The following is a 22,007-nucleotide window of genomic DNA, read 5'->3' as shown; positions in this document are numbered from 1 at the left end:
CTGCCTCATTCTTACAGAGACCGACACTTTATCCTACCAAGAACTAAAATAAATTACTTACCATCAAAATTAATCATGTAACAAAACAAATCCATAAAAAAGGGAAAAAAAGCATAAAGTCAAAGTTCTGAATAAATTTTTTAGTAAGAAATATTTTCTGTAGGACAGAGTTCATTTAAATAGTCAGGCAAAAAAAATATCTGTGTTTCACTAACCCTACTGACCCTGCATCTAAACTGAATATTTTTTTGCTATGTTTTGGCAAGTAGATAGACATAGACAAGCTTTATTTAAAGTCGGCAAGACAAAAAAACAATAAACATAAGCTCTTATGAGCTTTTGAACCGACAAACATAATATTTACAGTCATACATAATCATGCAGGTAAGTAAAACAAGACATACATATACACACAGAAGACATTTAGACAAACATAAAAACAAATAATTATATCAGTCAGTACTTTTATAAAGTCTGAATGTGTCTTTAAAACGAACTAGACAAAAACTTTTGGAAATTAAAAAATTTTGCCTACATACCAATCCTAGTTTTTAAGAGCATATTTGTAGAATCACAATTTTTTTCTTTGCCTTACATATGCAATACCTCCTCAACTAAAAAAGCCAATTTTAATATCTCCTCATAACCCTAATATAAGTTATATTTTTCTTGTAACAATCTTAGTGCAAAGAGCAGAATAAACCAGATATTTCACGGCTTTTAACATCTTAAGGGACAAAAAACATGGAAAATCACAACCTTAGGTTGACTGTACAATGTATAAATCATGGAAATTATCATCCATGAAAAGACAACTTTGTTGTCAACATCTGTTACAGGGACCAGATCAAAGTAATCTATTGTATTGTTCCACGAAAAACAAATGGATGACAAGTATTTATATATAGTACATGAGAATCATCACATATGTTGGTGATATTCTGAGTTTGATCGATGGTGTTTATGACCCCAGTCTGCTATTAGAGCATTGGAAATATAAAACAGTCATATTCTTAGTAATTTGTGTTAGAATGAACAATACAGCAACAGCTGAAACAACACTGTCTGATAAAGGATACTCAAATGAGATCATCAAACTTTAAATTAAGATGAAAGAGTTATGTCCCCTGTACATGATTTGCTAAGCTTTTCTTAATTGTATGAGCGATATCAAAATTATTCACATATCAAAAGAACATTGTTTGTCTAAAAATATCAAAATTTACAAATGAAGGCATAATAAGCGCAAAATGAAAAAAAAACATTTCACTTTTTAGAAGAATTTCTCACATGTTGAATAAATTATCAAGCCGATGTACCATGGATATAACATAAAATTCTCACCTTGTAAAAAGACAGGTAACAGCAGAGACAAATGCCTTCATGTAAAAATAACACACAAAAACACTCAAAATGTCACAAAATTAAAATTCACAAAATTCTTGTCACATTAACATAATCATCTTTCCAAAACCTACATTAAAAACGTAACAAATTTACAACACTTTCATCATTGCTACATAAAAATATCAGTAAAGCTGAAGAAATTACACAAAGTTGATGAAGGGTAATTAATTTTGGTCAGTTTTGGTTGACCTGCCCTTGCTTTTGTCCTCATATTAATAAAGAGAATATTTATGATGAAAGGTGAGGTATAAACATGTGTTATATGTAGCTGTAGCTGACAGGATACCATGTTATAGACTGTATATATTACATATATATCAATGAATTAATCTCATCACATTGTGCACTGTACTGCAGTGTTGTGCCTTTGTAAGTACATAATTCAGACACTGCCAATGGCAGGGGTGATTCATGGTGCTGAAAAACCCACTGATCAAACATTTTTTTGTGGTCTTTATACACTGTATTTAAACACCCCTATAGTCATTTCTGTAAACAGATCTTTACTTTTCAGGAAAAAACATACATTCATTTCCATTTTTTATAAAAAAAATCAAGAACGATAACTCCTGCAAAGTCTCAATTTCATACACAACCAACATAATTTATATCTCAAAATGCAACATCTGAAAGACAAGCTAAACTGGTTATGTTGTCTGTAACTGTTTCTGAATAAGAAATAATTTCGGTTGGTTTTTGACATTCAAGAATCACCTCCTGTCGGATTTAAATACTTCAATACTAGAGTAGTAGTAATCAATTAATTTTCTTTTTCTATGTTTTTGGTAAATATAAAAAATATACCAAGCATTAAAATTTGAACAAGATTTGAAATTTTTTGTTAATTGAAGATAGAGCTTTTTCAAAAAGAATGATCCTCACTCATTCAATAATTGAAAAAGATATAAAATTGGGTCATCTACTAGAAATAACTTTAAAAAAATTACTCATTTAGACATAAAGAATTTCTTCATTATGGAAACATCAATAATCTTACCTGAAAACAGGTGAATTCAAAGAAACTTACAGAAACATAAAGTTCTCTGAGGAAATAATGTTTCCATGGTAACCAAAGGTATAATTCCTATAATTGACTTTTTGACTAGAATTACAGACTAATTTTGTCCACAACTATTCCAGGAAATTAATTATCTTAATTTACCATCTTAACATAGATATAATAATCATGTTTTTGTATGATTGTACACCAGTAATCATGATTAGAACCATGATCACATAATACTAGGATTTCTGATTTTTTGATAATATATTTAACAGTTCCCCAATTTTCACCATATTTATGTAATAACAGTCTGGAAATTACAATGGACAACCAAACAGATAGAGAGATAATTTTACCATAAAAAGTCAATTTTAATGGATAGTACAAAATTACTCATGAGTATTAGTGGAAGTCGATATCCTGAAAAACACCTTCAGGCTGAGGCCCATTAGGGGACTTACAAACAAATAAAACATTAAATTTTCTATGTAATTTCAATTAAAAATATGTTGAATAAGAATATCAAAACTTCATAAACTAAAATTTTGAATTTTGATTTACAAAGGTTAAAATTATCACCTAAAACTTCTGAATACCTGGATGAAACAGCTTTATTAATGTTCTTCAATGGACAATTATTCCTAAATTGAATAAATTTTATTTCCCTTTAATAACCCCCATCATAATTGGCCAGTAGGTTAAACCAAGTCAGTCCTTGGTCCATTGGTCTCTTGTCCATTTAGATATGATCTTCATTAACAAGCTTCAGTAACAGCAGTAGATATTTACTTATCCAAACGCATGCATGATTACCTTTTTAGTGACACAACACTCCCCCTGTTAAAAGTCAATGGGACAGGAATGGAGGTCAGACCCAAGGGCTACTTCACTGACAGATTGAAACATCTTCAATTGTAAAGCACTTCAAAGTAAAAAAAGGAATCTAAGGTTTGTGGTTAAATTTTAAAGTGACCGCCTCTCTTTTGTTAGCATTTCCTGCTTATCAACATTTATTATGATAGAAAAATAGGTTTCTGTAAGAATCACATTAGGAGCAGTGTTCTAACAATACAAAATGTCTAATGTTTTAATTCAGACCACCCTGTTAATCACAGAAACACCCTTGCTAAGGAAATTACTAGTCTGGGTACTTCTGAAGTCATTTTAACAACAGTGCATAGAGTTATTGGTAGCTGTTAAAATAGTCTACCATATGTCACAGATGTTCTCAGTTGGATCTTAATAAAAAAAAATAAACTACCTAGTCATATATTTCCTGTAAAATGCAGAGTAAAGAATACTACCCAGAGGTTATATTTATTTAGAAAAATAAATTTTGATTAAACTATCCCAGTTATAAAGAAATAAATGAATTAAAAATTGACAGAAAACTATGAAATAAAGTTAAGTTTGCTTTAATTTGAAATCATAATTAAATGAGTCTCCTTGAACAAGAAGTTTGTTTAAATCTTTCCCAATTTTTGAAATTCTGTCCAAGACCATTTTTAATTATCTATTTTAATATAGAATTGCACTAAACAGCTGTGATATTCCATTCTCTCTCTTTGTTAGAATCATTCTCCATAGAATTTCAGATGCCATAACCAAGAAACTTCAAAAAGCTTAGAGTTATATCCCATTAATATAACAAACTAACATTCTGCCTAATTAGATACTTAACAAAATGATGTATTAAGATGTTGGACTACTCTCACTGTAATTTGGTTTTAGAATTCAACATTGTACGATACAATACCAAAGAAGGAAAAACATCTTCACAAATATAGAAAAAATCATGACCAGAAACACATTTAGATCCTAGACAATCAATACACAAAAACATTAACCTACATCATACAAACAAATTCACATTTTATTAAAAAATATTGAAAACAAAAATCCCATATCATTATGGGACGTCCCATAAACCCAAGAACTCTATCTCATAACACTTTGAAGTGTTGATAAACGATAGCTACATTATAACACCAAACTTTCTATAAGCTTTCCACAGTGTTAAATTGAACGTGAGGAATTTTACACAGTTCCTTAAAATCAAAGTTGTAGTAATCACACTTAAAAGACTTTACATCACATTTAGCAAATTCCTCCCTTTTTTGAGGTGTCCATGTGTAAAATTGTTGGATGAGCAATCAATTATTTATCAACTATTATACAATTTCGGTTGCCGACTTTTTCTAAAAAGCTTAAGTAACATGTCCAAACTTTGAACCATAATTGAGCAATGAACAGCAGTTAAAGACCAGCTATACAAATGTGGACAAAAGTGAACTGCAATGCAACAGCCAACATGTTCTCATTTTCACTTTTAATGCGTTTGTACCCCATACACTGATGTGTAACTGTAGTTTGTAAGAATTCATACATAGTATAACCTCTCATTCTTGTGGTTATGTAAAAAGCTGCAGGACAAAAATTAACATCAGCAAACAAAATTATATTGTGCTCAATAAATTTTATGACATGGAAAGTCCAAAAAAAAAAATATAAGAATTACGTCCTTAGTAATGAAATATAAGTTTTTTTTTTTTTACTTAGAGGTTTGTCTTTATTTTTCTTGTTGCTAACAAACATTTTCTGCACTAAAGTGATTTCCAACAAGTGATATTTCTAATTCAAGTCCAGATTAAGTATATACATGTAGCATATCACCTGTATATAATAAGACAGAAATTCACACATCATTTACTCTGGTTATTATGTTTTGCTGCGACTCGTGAATTCATCAACAGCAGTACTAGCTAACATATTCATTATCTTTTGAGAAAATGTTAAAAAAATGACTGCATCAGAGGACAAGCTTAACCTCAGAAAAAAAACTTGCTTGTATAGAAAGTAACCTATTATGACAAATACATCTAAGAAATTAAATATGAAATCTAATCTGCATATCAAACAGGTAAAAAGAAAAGCACATTGTTCAAAATTAATCAACATAAAAATGATTAAATATGACATTGTTTTCCTTCTAAAATAAAAATGTCTTTGTAACTAATTCAAGATTTTAATATCCCAACCATATAAGATTGAAATACTTGAGCAGCCTTGTGCTAAAAAGCTTATTTCTCAACTACAGATATTTTGATGAAGTTGACAAGATTGATTGTTAAGGGTTCAGGGCTTAAAAGTACTTGAATGACAACGTGGGATTGTTGGTAAATGCTTTGTATAAATATCCTTCACGATTAAGTGTTGTATTGGATAATAATGATCAAAATACTGGAGGTTGAGTGAGTTGTGAGCAAACAAGTAAATTAATTAAAGTCTGCATACATGTTTGATAAAACTGCACTTAAAACAGACTTGAAATGCATAGTAACTTCAGGCTTGAAGTGTACATTCAATTAAAAACTGCAGACATGGTTTTGAGATTCTAGCATACAAGACAAGGTCTGTGTAAAACTCTGTCTTTATATCAAATAGTTACTAAGTTGAGTTCAATACTTTCCTTGGAATTGTTTAAATGGTCTGAAACTAGATTCATAACATAAAGTATGGTAAGGGTCTACTCAAACTTTAACTATAAAACACCGAATTGATAGGCTTATATTACTAAACCTTTTAAACCAAGGAACTCACACGATTTTATTTATTGTCATGAACCTAGTATCAACCCAACAGAAATAGAAAAAAAACTTTATTTTATACAGTTGCTCAATTGTACAAATTCACTCATAAATACTATTTATAAAGTTTACAATGACATTTTGGTGTAGGTGCAAGCTTCTTAAAGAAGTAGACAATGATCCTAAATATGTTTAATGACGCACAAAAATACCCCAAGCAAGTTGTTCTTAAATTGCAAAGGAAATTGAACACCTTTAAATGAGTTTTCAAGAAAATAAGAAGCCTGTCAAAGAGATAGCCGATTTAAATGGTCACATGACATTAACCACTTTGTTGGCTTTGATCAGTGATAGTTTACATGATATCTGAGCCACATTCACCATCAAGATCAAACCCTTCAAACTCTATCCACTGTAATGCACCTGTTTGGTTTTGATGGAGGTCACTCGAGTTTTATGTAATCTGCACTTAAAAGTTTTCCTGGTAACAAGTGTACTTGAGATTGAAATCAAAAAGCATATCTGACTTAAAAAAGACAAAACACCCTGCCTGGATTTTTTAAAAAGTTTTCACACCAATACAAATGACTTAATTGTATATCACAAAAAAAAAACATTTTCTCACAGAATGGGTCATCTTTGGATTTCAAATAAGCATTAAAAGAAATTAATGTTTTACTTACCTAGTGGACAAGTGTTTTCAAATCTTCAGGCACTACTGCGAAATCTGAAAATGGAAAATTATATAGGTTAAGTACAAAATAAGACAAAATATAGTACAAATGTAATTGTAATTTTGGTAAAATAAAAGGCCAACGAAAACAATTCTCCACATTAAATGGGTTGCTGAACAAAGGTAGCTTTCAGTAGTAATCTTTGTCCATCCTTTGTGCAAGGGTTACAAACTAGCTTTTATCTAAAACTTATATATATGGCAACAGGTTTAGTATAAACTAAGATCTTATCTCACAGCATTGCAGTACAGCTAATATTTTTTTAAATTATCATCTCAAAAAGCATACCAGTAATTTCCAATATGCACATTTAAAATGCTTCATGATTCTAAAATTACTTAAATGATATTTACTGACAAACAGACAATGTGATTCCAATACCATCCACTTGTTGAATGGGTAGGGGTGGTAAAATAACTCTATAAACAATGCCCTTTTCAATTATCTATCAGTGACACAGCAGTTCTTGTAACATATGTGTATTAGTTGTACTTCCATTCAACTTCTTTTTAAGTTAAAAAAAAAATCTCGTAAGACTAATAAAGGGAACCAAGATTCTAGATTCTAGATTCTAGATTCTCGAACGAATGTAATCCAGGGACAAAGACCAGACATGGAAAACAGACAAACCATAAAGAACATAGTGTAACTAAAATACATACAAAGTAACAAAAGTAAATAAGCAACTGTGACTCCACTAAAAACTGGTAGCATGGACCAGGTGCACTGGTAGGGTAAGTATCCTCTCCTTTTGTAGAAACAGCCACTGAGCTGCGTATAAAAATGGATTGAGATGTAGTATACTTTATGGTAATAAAAGGACTGAAAATCTATGTACCCTTACAAGATCAGAGCCAACTTAAGCTGACCTGTACCACAATTCATATGTATAAATATTGGAAAATATCAGTAGATTATATCATAACTTGTAACACACCGACTGAAACAACACTTTTCTACAACTCGACATTCAATAAAATGTTTCTTTACATTTCCTTTGTACAAGATGTATAATGATCAATTTAGATGTTCTAGGTGATCTTAACAACCTGTTTTTGCATGAACAACTATCTTTTCAATACCTAATGCACTTTTTTAGCGAGAGTTTAGACAGGCTATGTAACCATCACTTTTGACTTTAATGACTGGTTTAGACAGGTTCTAGGTTTGGTTTAGATAGTTTTGGGCTTTGGTTTAGATGGGTTTTATTGTTTTTATCTTAGCTTTAAACTGAAGCAAACTCCATTTTTTACACAAAATTTCAACCTTATTAATATTTCTAAAATTTCGTGCCTTTTACCTTTGCCTAAAATCTCTAACCCTCACACATTGACCTAGAATTACTCCAAATGCATGGCCAATGCCATAATACATGTATGAACTTTGTCCAGACATCTTGTAAATCTCCTACTGATTGTGTAATATTTAAGTAACCCAATGATTGTCTAGTTTTTAACTGGTTATCAGATATATCATAGGGTTAGTTTCATTTATAAGAGGTTTTCATTTCATTTCATTTACTAGTGGTATCAAATTCTGTTAGTTTTTGTTGATTAAATTATAAAAACATGAGTAAATAATAACAAAGACTATAAACAAACAAAGTTTCTTGGTTGTATGTTTGTTTTCATTTAACAAATCATTAGTTTTCAAGTAGATAATCTAAAGATACTATAACTCCAAGGTAGTAAAGGTATAAAGGCAGGTAACATAACGCTATATAGGTAGGTAACACAAGTAATCTTTGCAGGTTTACATTTCATGATGTGCTTTTAAACAGAACCAGGTATAAAATGCTACTTGTCATGTGTTTGACAGGGGCTACTGCAAGGTTTTAGAAAACCATGGATAGTTTGAGCTACTAGTTGACACTTCCTGAAAAGACATCCGGCTTGATGCTATTTATAGCATCACAAGAAAGCAGTGCCATTATACCAATGTTTCTGAAACATCATGCTTTAAAAAAAAGTTTAACCTAGTTCATAATAAGAGAAGGTTATTCAAACAAAGTTTTCCTGACTTAACAGTGCTTCTCCAATTTTAAGGCTAATTTACAACATGTTTTTACTTTTTTGCTTCCAAAAGTGGGGGGGGGGGTCACAATCCCTGAATCCCCTGTCTACAGGTAAATGGAATGGCCTTTTAATAAGCTCAATTTACGACCAGTAATACATCACAAACATGTTGAAACTACCTGGTCTAACTACCTTTATCGAACAGTGAATAGTTGTTGAAACATTAAAAACATTTCTTAAAGTACAAAAACATTATAGGAGTACAATTTATCTTGCCGACAATTAGTACGTTGAAAGGTGACAGGGGGTGGTTATAGTACCCTCCCCTGTCTTTAAAATAACCATTACGTGCTGTGGTAAAAAAGATTGATTTTATGTAATAATTTATCGAGGTTAATACAAGTTCATATTTGAGAAGTCGATTGAGAAAAGAAGAAAACAATTTCTGTGAGTATTTGTAAAGCATAGTATTTGAGCATATTATGTATAAAGCCTACATTTTACACTTGATTTTATAAAACCTGTCCACCCCTTTCCATGACATAATTGTTAGGCCATAGTTAATAATCGTTATTTTATTTTGAAAATAAGAAATCAAACTTTTCTTTCTGACAATGATAAGAATGAATAATCAAAAACAGGCATAAAAAAGTTCTAAAGGTTTCAAATTTTCTGAAATATCCTATATTTACCATTCAAAGTTTTAGTGACAATTCATTTCCCTATTTGAATTGTAATAATACTGTAAAAAAACCTCCAAATTTACATACAATCTTACTAAAACAATGATGGTTTCAGATTTTGCTTATTTATACAGGAACCATGTAATACCTTTTTTATAACAACCCATTTTTTTCATCTCATTTAAGATGCCTTTTTAAAAAATTCTAAAAAGATAATTGGGATAGCAAAATATTTTCCAGTTTTTCAAGTAGTAAGATATTTTACAACATAGAGATCTGAGTCTTGTGAGAACTTTTTGTACACATCATCAAGCAAAAAAGGTCAAACTTACAACATATTTCCACAGGATCAAGTTATAAGCTACTACTAATGGTTATGGTTGTACACGAGAATTGTCTGTTTCCAACATATGAACCAAAATTAAACAGGGATTAAATGCAAGCCAACATCTTGTTCTACTTATTTCTGTTACTATAATGGGTTCAGTAGTAAGAACTTTTTTGATCAATTTTTTAGAGCCCATAAAGGTCTTAAAAGCCTTACAAAAGGCAGCCAAAGGGCATGCCTGGATGTAGCCAAAAGCATGTCTACATGCAATTAAAAACATGTCTGGATAAAGCCAAAAGACATAACTGGATGAAGCCAAAATGCAGGCCTGATGCAACCAAATTTCATGCCTGGATGAAACCAAAAGAAATGACCAGATGCAACCAAAAACATGCCTGGATGAAGCCAAAAGGCAAGTCTAGATGCAACCCAAAACATGCCTGGATGAAGCCAAATGCACACCTTGTGCAACAAAAAGGCATGTCTAATTACAACCAAAACATGCCTAGATAAAGCCAAAAAGCATGTATAGATGCAATCAAAAACATGCCTGGATGCAACCAAGATATCCCATGATGAAACCAAAAGCATGTTTCAATGCAGCCATTTTATAACCACTACTTGTTACTGCACGAACCCATAAATTTGACACAGCTCATGGACTTATTTACCATATTAATATTATAATGATTTTTTCCTGATTTTATCCACATCTGATTATCAATACATCATTATTTTATGTTAAACATAGAATTATAAAGCTGTTGATGTATGGAGTGTAAAGGTTACAACAGAATTACACAGTTTGGTATCCAAGGTTACTGCATTTTTATATCACGATATGTTACATGTCGTTACACAGGTTAGTATCCAAGGTTACTGCATGTTTATATGATGATATACATGTATTACATGTCACTGGATCTGTTTCAGCAGAATATTGTCTTTAAAGATTTTATTAGGATGAAAGATTGTTTATAGCAATGCTATTAGTCTGATTTTATCTATAAATGTAGCAATGAAGCAACAATTTATCAACTATAATTGAAACAAATGCCATAGCAATACACTTTAAAGTCATGGACTAATAGCAAAACACAAAACCAAATCAAGAAATAAACAGCTGATGCATAGATAGCATGTAAGTCATTATTTCATCATAATAAGAATTCTATGATCATTTCTACCATGTTATGTATATAATTCAAGTCTTCTGGAACTCTATTTGTTTTCTGAAAAGGTACAGTCTAGTCTTATCCATTACATACAGTTTGATGCTGTATTCCTCTTATGAAGGCAAGAAAACCAAAGCTGTAGATCAGAGCTATTGATAAAGTATGGTTAAGAACATAAGGCATATACTGGCTTACCACAAAATTGTGATTCCCTATCCTTAAAGGCTTTTTTAAAGTCCTTCTGCTGCAAATTACATAGGAAATGATTTCTCTCTCAAAATAAACCTTTTGGTCCATTACCAAATCTGCTTACAGTGCATGTACATACAGAAACTCAGTAAATTCCCTTATTCAGGAGCCACACAACCGACCACAAACACTTATTACACAATATTTGGATACTTGATTTCTGAAGGACTCCATTATCAAGACCAAGTGTCTGTTTAGTTGGGTCAGAACTGGTCACTTATCAGATAACTCTATACACAGAAGTAGAACAAATGGTTACAGATTGTTTGTCTTTCTCAGAACAGTAAAAACTGCTTCTTTATTTTGGATCTTTAGTCCATTTGGTTTAAAACAGTTGCATCACCTTTGCTTACAAGAACATACCAAGACCATAGTGAAAAGGGTCAATCCATATAAAATTATTAAAGTTAAATTTCTACTACAGGCTTTTACACCTAAATTAATGATAGAAAATAATAAGGCTACACAAAATCCCAGTGACAAGTATGTAATACATGTATTGGTCCCATTTACCACCCAACTAAAACATTTATCTATGTCTTCAAAATATCACATCATTAATTTAGTTTTAACTGGTGATGTCCAAGGATAGACAGACTTGTGAATCAAATGTGTCCATATATTTCACAATATAACAAGTTTTTGACAGTTTCTTTGTGACATTTTAAGTTTATAGTGAACACCTGAAAAGCCAGACTGACCACATATCATATCAAGTGGTCATTTTAGCTAATGTGGTTTGAGACTCCCAGGACATGTTTAAATGAACTGAAACCAGTAGCACAATTAATTTAACACTCTAGTGTGGCATGTTACATGGTTGATAATATCAGATACATGAGGCAGGCATTTTCTTAACCAAAAAAAAATCTTTTCCAAATGAGTGTTCAAATACTTCTGATTTAAATTTCCAAACTGGTAAATGTTCATCATTAACATGACAACCTTAACTGATATACAATAGATAAATCTGCTGTTCTATATTGAGAGAGTAAACAAGGAAACCAAGGCTATAGTGGTAATCAAAAGAATGCAATCCAGGGACAAAGAACAGACATGGAAAACAGACATTTACAACAAAGAACATAAAGTAACTAAATCATACATACAAAGTAACAAAAGCAAATGAGCAACTCGGACTCCACTACAAACTAGGAGCATGGACCAGGTGCACCGGTAGGGTAAGCGTGAGAGAATGACAGTGACCTAGTTTTGCAATTTGTCAGAATTTAAAACAATCACATAGATTACATTATTATAATGATATTCAAAACCAACATATATTTGTATTATTTTTACATAAGTTATAGTATTTTCAGACCTACAGTTTGTTCAAGAAAGTTTTTCATAAACCACTTTAAAGTAATCATTTTATTGGGTGTGTATGCAATCCTTTGTTACTAACCATAATAGTTGTTTAAACATATTGATTGGTTTTCAAAACTTTATTCTGAATAAACATTTATGTGATGTAGACTATGGAACTATAGAGATCTGCTTCAGCTTCATGTTTGAATAGAGGACTCCAACAAAAGAGCATGTGCTGGGCTATTAAATATTTGTTTGTGTTTATAATTTTCGATTTTCTTTACAAAACTGTATGGTTTTGTTTGAAACCATTTGAACTTTTTCAATAGATGTATATTTTTCTCAGGTGCTTTGCATTCATAATTACCACTTGAAAATGTGTTTTTGTATTCTCATCAAATCTATATGCAAAACTAGGTCTAGCCCTGTCAAATCCATAGACAAAGAGAAGACATACAAAGTTAACTTGCTTACTTGACAAACTTGTGCATCAGTACAGTTGTATGTTAGTGTAACTATTGTTCACGAATGTTAAAAAAAATGGTCAAACAAATGCAAATTTGGGCTTATTTGATCTACATTAAATTTACTTACATGTAATATTACAAATTGGACCTTTACAAGTATTCTTCATGAACAATGAATGCTCATGAAAGCTCATATGATGCAGTATATAATAGGGACACATTAAACTTTTATGTTTGAAGCAAGCCAATCAGAGACCTATAAGGAAACACTTTAAAGAAGCCAGTTTGAATTCTATGACACCATGACAAGAAATTCCCATAACTTTTGCAAATACAAAACCATGACTAATTCAACAGAATAAACAGTCATCGTTTCTGATTTTATGTCTTTTGTAATAATGTTTTGAACATAAACTTCAAACGGTGCAAAAAAAAAAAATCAATTACACAAATAATAAAATATGTTTTATTTTTCCTTCATTGATATTAATTATACCTGTGGTTTTGAGAAGAAATTGGTTACATTTCTTTATGCCAGCCATTTTACGGTTTTGTAAAAGCAAAGGACTTCATGATTGAAAAGTTAACATTATCTAGCGTTAGATCTGTAATGTATGTCCAACAATAAAACTGAGTCTTATTATGTCATTTTTATGTCACATAAAAATGCCATTTCAGATTTTATCTAAGTACCAGACTTTAATTTATTGAAAGTTCAGCTCAGGAAGTCAAATACAATTGAATTAAAAATTTCAATTTTGTTCTGATAAAAGCAGAAAGTTCACCAACAATTTGAATCATAACTGCATTTTAATGTAAACAATTTATCAAATTTTATGCAGTGCACAAATAAAAGTTAATTTTCTATATGCCCTAAATAATTTAAGGATATAATTTTTTTTTCAAACATAGCTATCAACAACTTTCCAAACTGTAATTAGTATATTTTAAGCCAATTGATGCCAAATGGTTTTGAAAGTAGCAGATGGGGTAAAACTGAAACAAATCAAAACTTCTAGTTTGCACACCTTGTCCACATTTACATGTATAATAGTTAGTTTTGAAATTAAAAACAGAAAAGAAAAAGGTTTTGGTTTGGGCAAATAAGAGCTTGCGAACTCCATATAGGTGGCACTTGTGGATGCCAGGCTCTTTTTAACTGTACATATGTAAAATGTATGTCAATTTAGTAAAAAATAATACAAGAGATGCATTGAATATGTCCTAATATCAACTGCACTAATCTATTCAATGACTATTGTTAACAAAAACAATAGGGATAGAAAGAGATTTAAAAAAGGGCATCACTAGAATACAAAATGAGCTAAGTGGGTGTAAGGCAGCATGGAACCAAGTATTACCAGACTATCGTGGACACTGTAGTTGGTTTCATTAAGGGACTACATATGAACAAATAAAATCTAAGGGGATATAAAATACCGACAAAGTCAAGAATTACCAACCAATCCCAAAACAGTTACTAACTATTCCGAGGGCCATTACCCAAGTTAAGCGGTAGATTGTGTGACCATTGATCACTTGATTAGTTCCAGCAGTCAGCCACTGCACAATACGACAACCACACCATTGTATTGTATAGAGTCAAGCTGCAGACAGGTCTTGTTTTACACCAAACCACTTAAGGCTTATTTCCCATTCAAGGTTAATTTGTACATATTGATAAAACAAGAGATAAAATCTTATTAAATCTATTATGAAGATAAATGTATTTTTTAATAGTTTTCTTGAGACACCATGTCACGATATCAAAAGTGATGTTAACTCTCTATATTGCCTACATTTCAATACCTTGTGCTAAATAAGCTTCCATAGATTTTCCTTAAATGGTAATTTTTCTGCAATTATTTTCCTATTTATTCATTTTTAAATCTGTAACATTGACATTTTGTATCAAGACCCATTTTTTATGTCGTAGTGCAACAATTATGGATGAAAAACTAACTTTTCTTCAATACTTAGTGTCGCATGTCTCCTAACCCTCCATAAAAAGAAATCGTAATTAACACATGACTTATGATATAGAGATCAAATGAAATGGAAGTTTTATTAGACAGAAATCTCTTCAATGCATGTTAGGAACAAATGATGACTTTTGTCACAAATTATAAATCATAATTTATTTACTGTACTGAAAAAATATCATGTCTAAACTTCTTTCTAATTATTTTTAGAGTAGAGCTGAAGTTTAATGATGAAATTTGAGATGAGTTTGACACGAGATAAATTTTCTGCAAGTTTTTATTAAAGTTTTACAGGATCATTAGATTTTAAGTATGATGCAGACAGAAGAACTGTAACTATAACATTTGATAACAATGAATACTATATGAGAGTGGTATTCCAGCAAAAGAAAAGATGGAAAAAAGAACGAATTTGATGATATGCAACAAATTTAACCAGCATTTAATCCAAGTACATAATTGTAAATAGTTTCAGGGAACACCAAAATGTCTTGAACAAGAATAAACACAATTTTAAGTAAGCTCTGAAATGTTCTGACAAATGTTATAAATTCCATGGTAACAGAACAATTTAATTTGTAGAGTATTAGCATAAAAACTACAAAAGAACCTACCTGGAACAAGTCATTTGACCAAGTGCCAGACATGCGTCCTATGAAGACTTCCTTAGATGAGGAAATAGAGTGCAATAATCTAAATTTCCAAGTCTTATCAATTCATTAAAAATAGACAGAAGTCCATGATTCTCTCAATTTACAAAAAAAACAAAATAAAAGTTCATTTAATTTATTAACCAATGAGAAAAAATCAACAAAGTTTTGAGTCTTTTAAAGAGAATTCTGATATCTACATGTATGATCTACCAACTGATCACCAGTAGCATGGTCTATATCAACAACAGCCCTCAATGTTACATGTAAATTTAATCTTTCTTTGCCAAATATTAAAAGTACATGAATCTATTATTATTTTAGAGTAACTTTTCCATTTATTTGATGAGAAGAAAACAGGTGAAAGTTCTATTTATTTTTACTTTTTTTCATATCAAACCAAAATAAATAATTTTCATTTCATTCTGAATCCAAGCCATAACAATGCACTTATTGTGTGTCAAAGTTTCAGGTCTCCCATTTTCTCCCATTTAAATGTATCGAACATGACGGTTTTGTTCTTGTGATATTCTTGCAGTATAGATGACATTTGTGAAATTTTAAACAAGAAGTAAAGCAAAGGACAACAAATTAGGTTATAATTGAGACCACAAATTACAACCCAAGCTGTATAAAGTTTGACCAATTTCGTGGTGGCATGCAATGTTTTGTACAGAAGGTGTGCTATTAGGTCTCTACTATATATGGCCATATTGCATGGGTAGAGGACATAATAGTTATATGTTTCAGCTGTACCACTCTTTAACTAAATTCTGTCTTATTTCAAAAGCTGATGTATTAATTTGTACCTAATTTTTTTTTTTAGGTCAACACATTTCTTGGGTAATTGATATAAAAATCTGTAAAATTTTAAGTCGAGATCAACTAGACATTCATTACAATCATGCAATGTGCAGGTTTTACACAATACGCATAAAACATATTCAAACCTTAGTTTTTCATTGAACTACCAAGTGTATTTTTTTTAAAGTGTTCTTTTTTCCATTTACTTTTGTTACTTTGTATGTATTATTTTAGTTACTTCATGTTCTTTCTTCTGTGTTTTTGTTTTCCATGTCTGGTCTTTGTCCATGGATTACATTCTTTTGATTTCCGCTAGAGTCTTGGTTCCCTTGATTACTCCTCCATAATTTGGGTTTATTTCAATGCTTTATTATAATATCAAAGCAATTTTAACAGTAAAGCTAAGTAAAAAATTATCACAATTGTCCCAATTTTTTTAAAGATGGTTTGAGTGTAACAGACTAACTCAAGTAACTCAAAACATGATCACCCATGTTGAAAACAATTAGCTCTGTAGACAGTAATGTAGAAAATAAAATCCAGCACACCACTCACATTAAAAAAAGTAGTGTAAACTTGTAAATTAAAGATATGTAGTGTAAACTTGTAAACTAAAGATACAAGATAAAGATGCAAATGAGTTCCTATTTTTGACAGTAAAATGTGCAGCAAACTTAAAATGGAGATAAGTCAAGAAGAATTTAGATAAATATTCTGAGGTAAACTGCACATGTTCCATTCCATATCCTGTCAGATAATTGCTAGGTAGATAAGAATACTAAATTTAGATGTACACAATGATCCTGTCTGCATTTCTGTGCAGCTACCCAAAAATCAAAAGTGGCCAAAAAAAAGAAATATTTTAAGGACAATATAAATATTATAGTGAGAGCTTTGAATCACCATTTGGCAAAATATGTCTGCAAGCTCAGAGAAAATTTTGAATTTTGTTCTCATATATGAAGGTACTAAACGTAAAAAAAAAAACAAAAAAAAACAAAAAAAACAAAAAAACTCCAAACTCCATATTGCCTCTCTATACATATATGCCTCTATATTAACATATTAACTAATGCATCCTGGGTAGAATTACCAATATGTATATTAACAGAAACTCAAATTCAATAATTGTAATAAAAATGCCATATTTAAAGTAATTAATGGTTGACCACAGGTTACATTTTTGCCAAACACTTTTTTCATACGTTACATGATTTAAACAGCAACTATTCATGACAAAGTCACAAAAAATATGAATTTTTTTTTTAAAAAAGCATGTAAGAAAATGTCAACTTCAAGTACCATAATAACTATACTTACCAACAAATAGTTTATCATAGAAATTTAAATCCACATCGAAATCACCAGAGCTACAATAACAGTCCTACACTATCTTGCAATTGTCCATCCACTTTGTACAAAATGATACAAGTCACAAAAATCCAATTCACAAGTCACAAGTGTCCAGGCTATTTAAAAATCTAACCTAAAGATACAGACCAGATAAAAGTGATATTACTGCACTTGAATATGAAACCAACATGCAGAAATCCCAATGAATTCTATAAAGTCATAAGCTATCTGTTTGAAATTGACAACTATTGAATGCTGGACAAGTCGTAAGCTCCGCCCCTTTACGTCTTTTTGCCCTGAGGTGGATACAGGTACTAAACACAATGTTATTGTAGTAAATAGGTATATTGTTGTGATTTTTCTTGCCTTGTTTGTTAGAATGTAGCTACAAAAGTTAATTAATCACTATTTGGAGGAGAAAGTGACGATTTCTCTGTTAACATGGGTTTACAGGTGTAAGTTATCAATAAGGCTGTTCAATGAATTTGTTGACATCAAATGAATGCTAGATTTGACATTTAAAAAAAAGATTGTTGACTCAAAAGGTTGTAAAATAATTTTTTTTAAAAATAAACAACCACTTAATCAATTAATTTACGTTGAGTCCTGCAGTCTGACTTCATAATGTTAAATATACACAAAATTATGAAATTAAATGTACAAATACTGCATGAAGTGAAACAAAATGTTGATATTTAATTTCTTGCTTATAATTATGATTTACAGCCCTTTTGAAAAGCCATATAGTGGGTAATTTTTGAAAGAGTGCTAATTTTGGCATATATTTTTGGATCTGCCTAAAAATGCAAAAATAAATTCAGCAAAATATTAACTGTGAGCTAATGTACTTTGCACACCACTAAGCATCAGCAAAAGTTAGAATCATGGGCAAAATTTTGGCATACTATTTAGCCTTAAATTGCTAAATTTTACATCACCGAATACCCTCATATGCTAATCTCATAAGAATGAAGTCAAATGTAAGAGATAAATTACAATTGTTAAAATTACATTATTACATGATTAAAGTCAAAACAATTCTAAAATAACAGTACTTAAATGTAGATAATTACAAAACTTATGATGAAGGCTATGTATATAGTATTGTTGATATGTTTTTAAGACACAAAGTTTCCAAGTACACAGGGAACAACACCAAATAGACCTATATACAAAACACTATCTCCACACAACATTCAAGAGGTTGTTTAAATGAATGAAAGCAATTAAATTTATGATTTCATTTGAAAGGCACCTATCAAAATGGCAAATATCAGAATGATACTTCATAATAACTTTAACTTAAAAAATATATGATGAGGTATATTATTGCAGGAAGAAAATAAATACAATTATTTATAATATGATTGAAAAGAGGGGGGGCAATTATTCAGCTATTTGTTCCTTCTTGAAATAAAAAAAAAATGATGCCACAGTCCAGAAAAAAAAACATTATCAAATTGATCAAAAAATGAAAACAATGCACAAATACCCACAACTCCATGGATAAAGCTTTGGTACCGGTATCAGTTATGTCATAGCAAATTTCAGAATAAAATGGTTATGTGAAGACAAACAAAAAGCCAGGAGTGAGTGTACCCAATTTATTTTTTTAAATAAAAGTATCATTACTTTGAAATTGAAATAAAGAGAAAAAAATGATGAAGACAAAGTACATCACCATTTCATAAAGACATGCCATTACATTCTATCAAAAACTTGAAGAAATCACCTAAGCATCTTTGAGTCAGTGTAGAATGTCCATAATGGTAAACAATGTACCATTGTGGTTTTTTCCAACTTTATGGTATTTGCCTTAACATTTCCATTTGTTATATGGACCTTCCTGCATTGATTATTGCTTTGAGTTTTTGTCTACCAATTCAGTAATTTTTTATCTTACCATTTTTTACAAAATGCCCCGAACTACGTCACATAGAACTTATTGCAAAATTCACTAAATTTGGAAATAATAAACTGTTTAAATATACTACTCTATGTCTGTATACCTATATCCGTTTTTCTTTTAAAAAAAAAATAAAACTAAATTTTACGATTTTATTTAGCTAAATTTACTTGATCCTTTCTTATCAGACTTTCCATACAGTGTTTAATAGCATAACAATACCACCAAAGGATGACAGATTTAGGATTGAAATTAAAATCAGGGATAAATCTGTTATCTCCAGGATTCAAAAATGAGCACAAAGTCAACAAAAAGATTCACTTTTTATCAGGAAGAGTTTGAATGGTAATAACTCCACTATATCAATATCAGTAGTGTCTTGGAACAAAGGAGAAAATAAATAATCCTTATAACATTTAATAAGATCAAGATCTTTTTACAAACCAATCTGTTCAAAATAACTTAAGCTGATTGCAGTTAGGCCAAGATAAATTGTTTTTATCAAATACCCATTGGTGATGGCTTACAACTGATTGGTTTTGAAATCTTGTTAGTTAAGGCATTTCGTTTGTGGCCTATAGAAATGGGCAAGATACCATCTTTAATTTAATCTTATTTTCTTTTACTCAACTTTAACAACTTTAGACAATTATTGCATAACCTTAAAGTCAACTTTGCAACCAAATCTCAGGCCTGCACTTGACTTCTCCCTTTTAAAAACTTGTAATATTGCTTCTTGATGTTAACATAATCATGGCTAAAGCTTTCTTCTACTGATCCTGCTGAATTAGCTATATCATATATGTCAGATACTACATCTGAACCCACTCACCTAATCATGTCAGGTACTCAATAGAGGAAGGGTGCTGTCACTCCTCTTGTGTCCCTTTTAGCCAAGCTTGTCAGGTACTTTATGTAGGAATGTCCCTCTCAAACAAGCTTGTCAGGTACTTTATGTAGTAATGTTCCTCTCAGCCAAGCTTGTCAGGTACACTATGTAGGAATGCTCCCCTCAGCCAAGCTTGTCAGGTACTTTATGTAGGAATGTCCCTCTTAGCCAAGCTTGTCAGGTACTTTATGTAGGAATGTCCCTCTCAGCCAAGCTTGTCAGGTACTTTATGTAGGAATGTCCCTCTCAGCCAAGCTTGTCAGGTACACTATGTAGGAATGCTTCCCTCAGCCAAGCTTGTCAGGTACTTTATGTAGGAATGTCCCTCTCAACCAAGCTTGTCATGTACACTATGTAGGAATGTTCCTCAACCAAGCTTGTCAGGTACTAAATGGAGGAAGGATGGTTGCCCCTTGGGTACTCCACTTATCCAAGTATGTTAGGTACTAAATGAAGGTAGGGGCTGACACTCTTGATACCCTTGATTTAAGCTTCTGTTTTTTAACATAGTCATTAAATCTCATTTTGATGTGTGAATCCTTCCTATTAAATATGTTAATAGAAATTTATGAAGTTGCTTGGCGTCTGTATCTAATGTAGCATCTATTGGTTGATGCCAGAAGAAACTGTTTAAATTTAGTCTGTTGTGGACTTCATCGTGTCATTTTCTTCTTTTTTTACAATAGATTTTCTTAGTTAAGACCATATGGCTGTAGAACTGTGCCAGTTTTAAGTATAGAGATAATCTTGTTATTTATGACCACAATAGCTATAAGACCTCAGGATTTTCAAACCCAATCAAATCCCATTATTTGTGACCTAATACATTTGACCTGCTGCCAGCAATTACAGACTTGAGCAAATCATATTATTTCAGCATGTAATGCCTAATATAAATTACATTATGTGTGATTCTCTCCAAAAGTAACAAGATTGTCTCTCATTTATGTGGTAATTCCTTTAATATAACTATGGCTACCCAGTTGTGGCCTAAATAAGGGCAGTATCCCATTTACATTCATCCATGTTTCTTACAACCTAATAGATCAAGCCATTAGCCAACAACTATCAAGCTTGAGGAAATCACATTATTTATGCCAACAATACTCGATTAGTTACAAATCCTGTTATATGTGACCCTCAACAAGAACCTTATGTTGGCAGTTCCTGGCTGTTACAGAAAATCCATTTAATTGTGACCCATATGGTTCATAGTTCATTGGGTATATTTTCCAACTGGTTGCAGAAAGTTGTAATATAGGACCATTACAGTGGTTAGATAGTAATCATTCCCACTCACTGATAATGGATAAATGTTTTGTAGCTTAAAATTAGAAAACTCATGTTGGAAAGATATCTCTAAAGCATGCTATGAAAGACATTCTTGTATGGATAATTTTTCAGTCAAAATAATCGTTTCATCATTTATTGTTTAAGTGTACAAGCTGAATACAATTAAAATTTAAT

At 31.0% G+C, this 22,007-nt stretch overlaps 1 protein-coding gene across 7 annotated transcripts in view; it reads right to left on the bottom strand.

Annotated features, from left to right (window-relative positions):
• Window positions 1-22,007, bottom strand: part of LOC148604573 (protocadherin-9-like) — a 79,978-nt gene that overhangs the window by 26,197 nt on the left and 31,774 nt on the right. For 4 of the 7 annotated variants that reach the window (XM_088549153.1, XM_088549152.1, XM_088549155.1 and 1 more), the window contains one exon: window positions 6,681-6,724. The gene's annotated coding sequence lies outside the window, so the exon portion shown is untranslated. Of the gene's footprint in view, window positions 1-6,680; window positions 6,725-7,393; window positions 7,503-17,712; window positions 17,981-22,007 lie in introns of those variants that run through there. The other 3 variants (XM_088549151.1, XM_088549162.1, XM_088549156.1) reach the window with 2 other exon arrangements.

Source organism: Perna viridis, chromosome 10 (genome assembly GCF_037379345.1).
Source record: "Perna viridis isolate PV_CMFRI_1.1 ecotype Kerala chromosome 10, ASM3737934v1, whole genome shotgun sequence".
NCBI lineage: Eukaryota > Metazoa > Mollusca > Bivalvia > Mytilida > Mytilidae > Perna > Perna viridis.
Note: the sequence above shows the minus strand (reverse complement) of the source record. Positions and strands in the feature narration are given on the sequence as shown.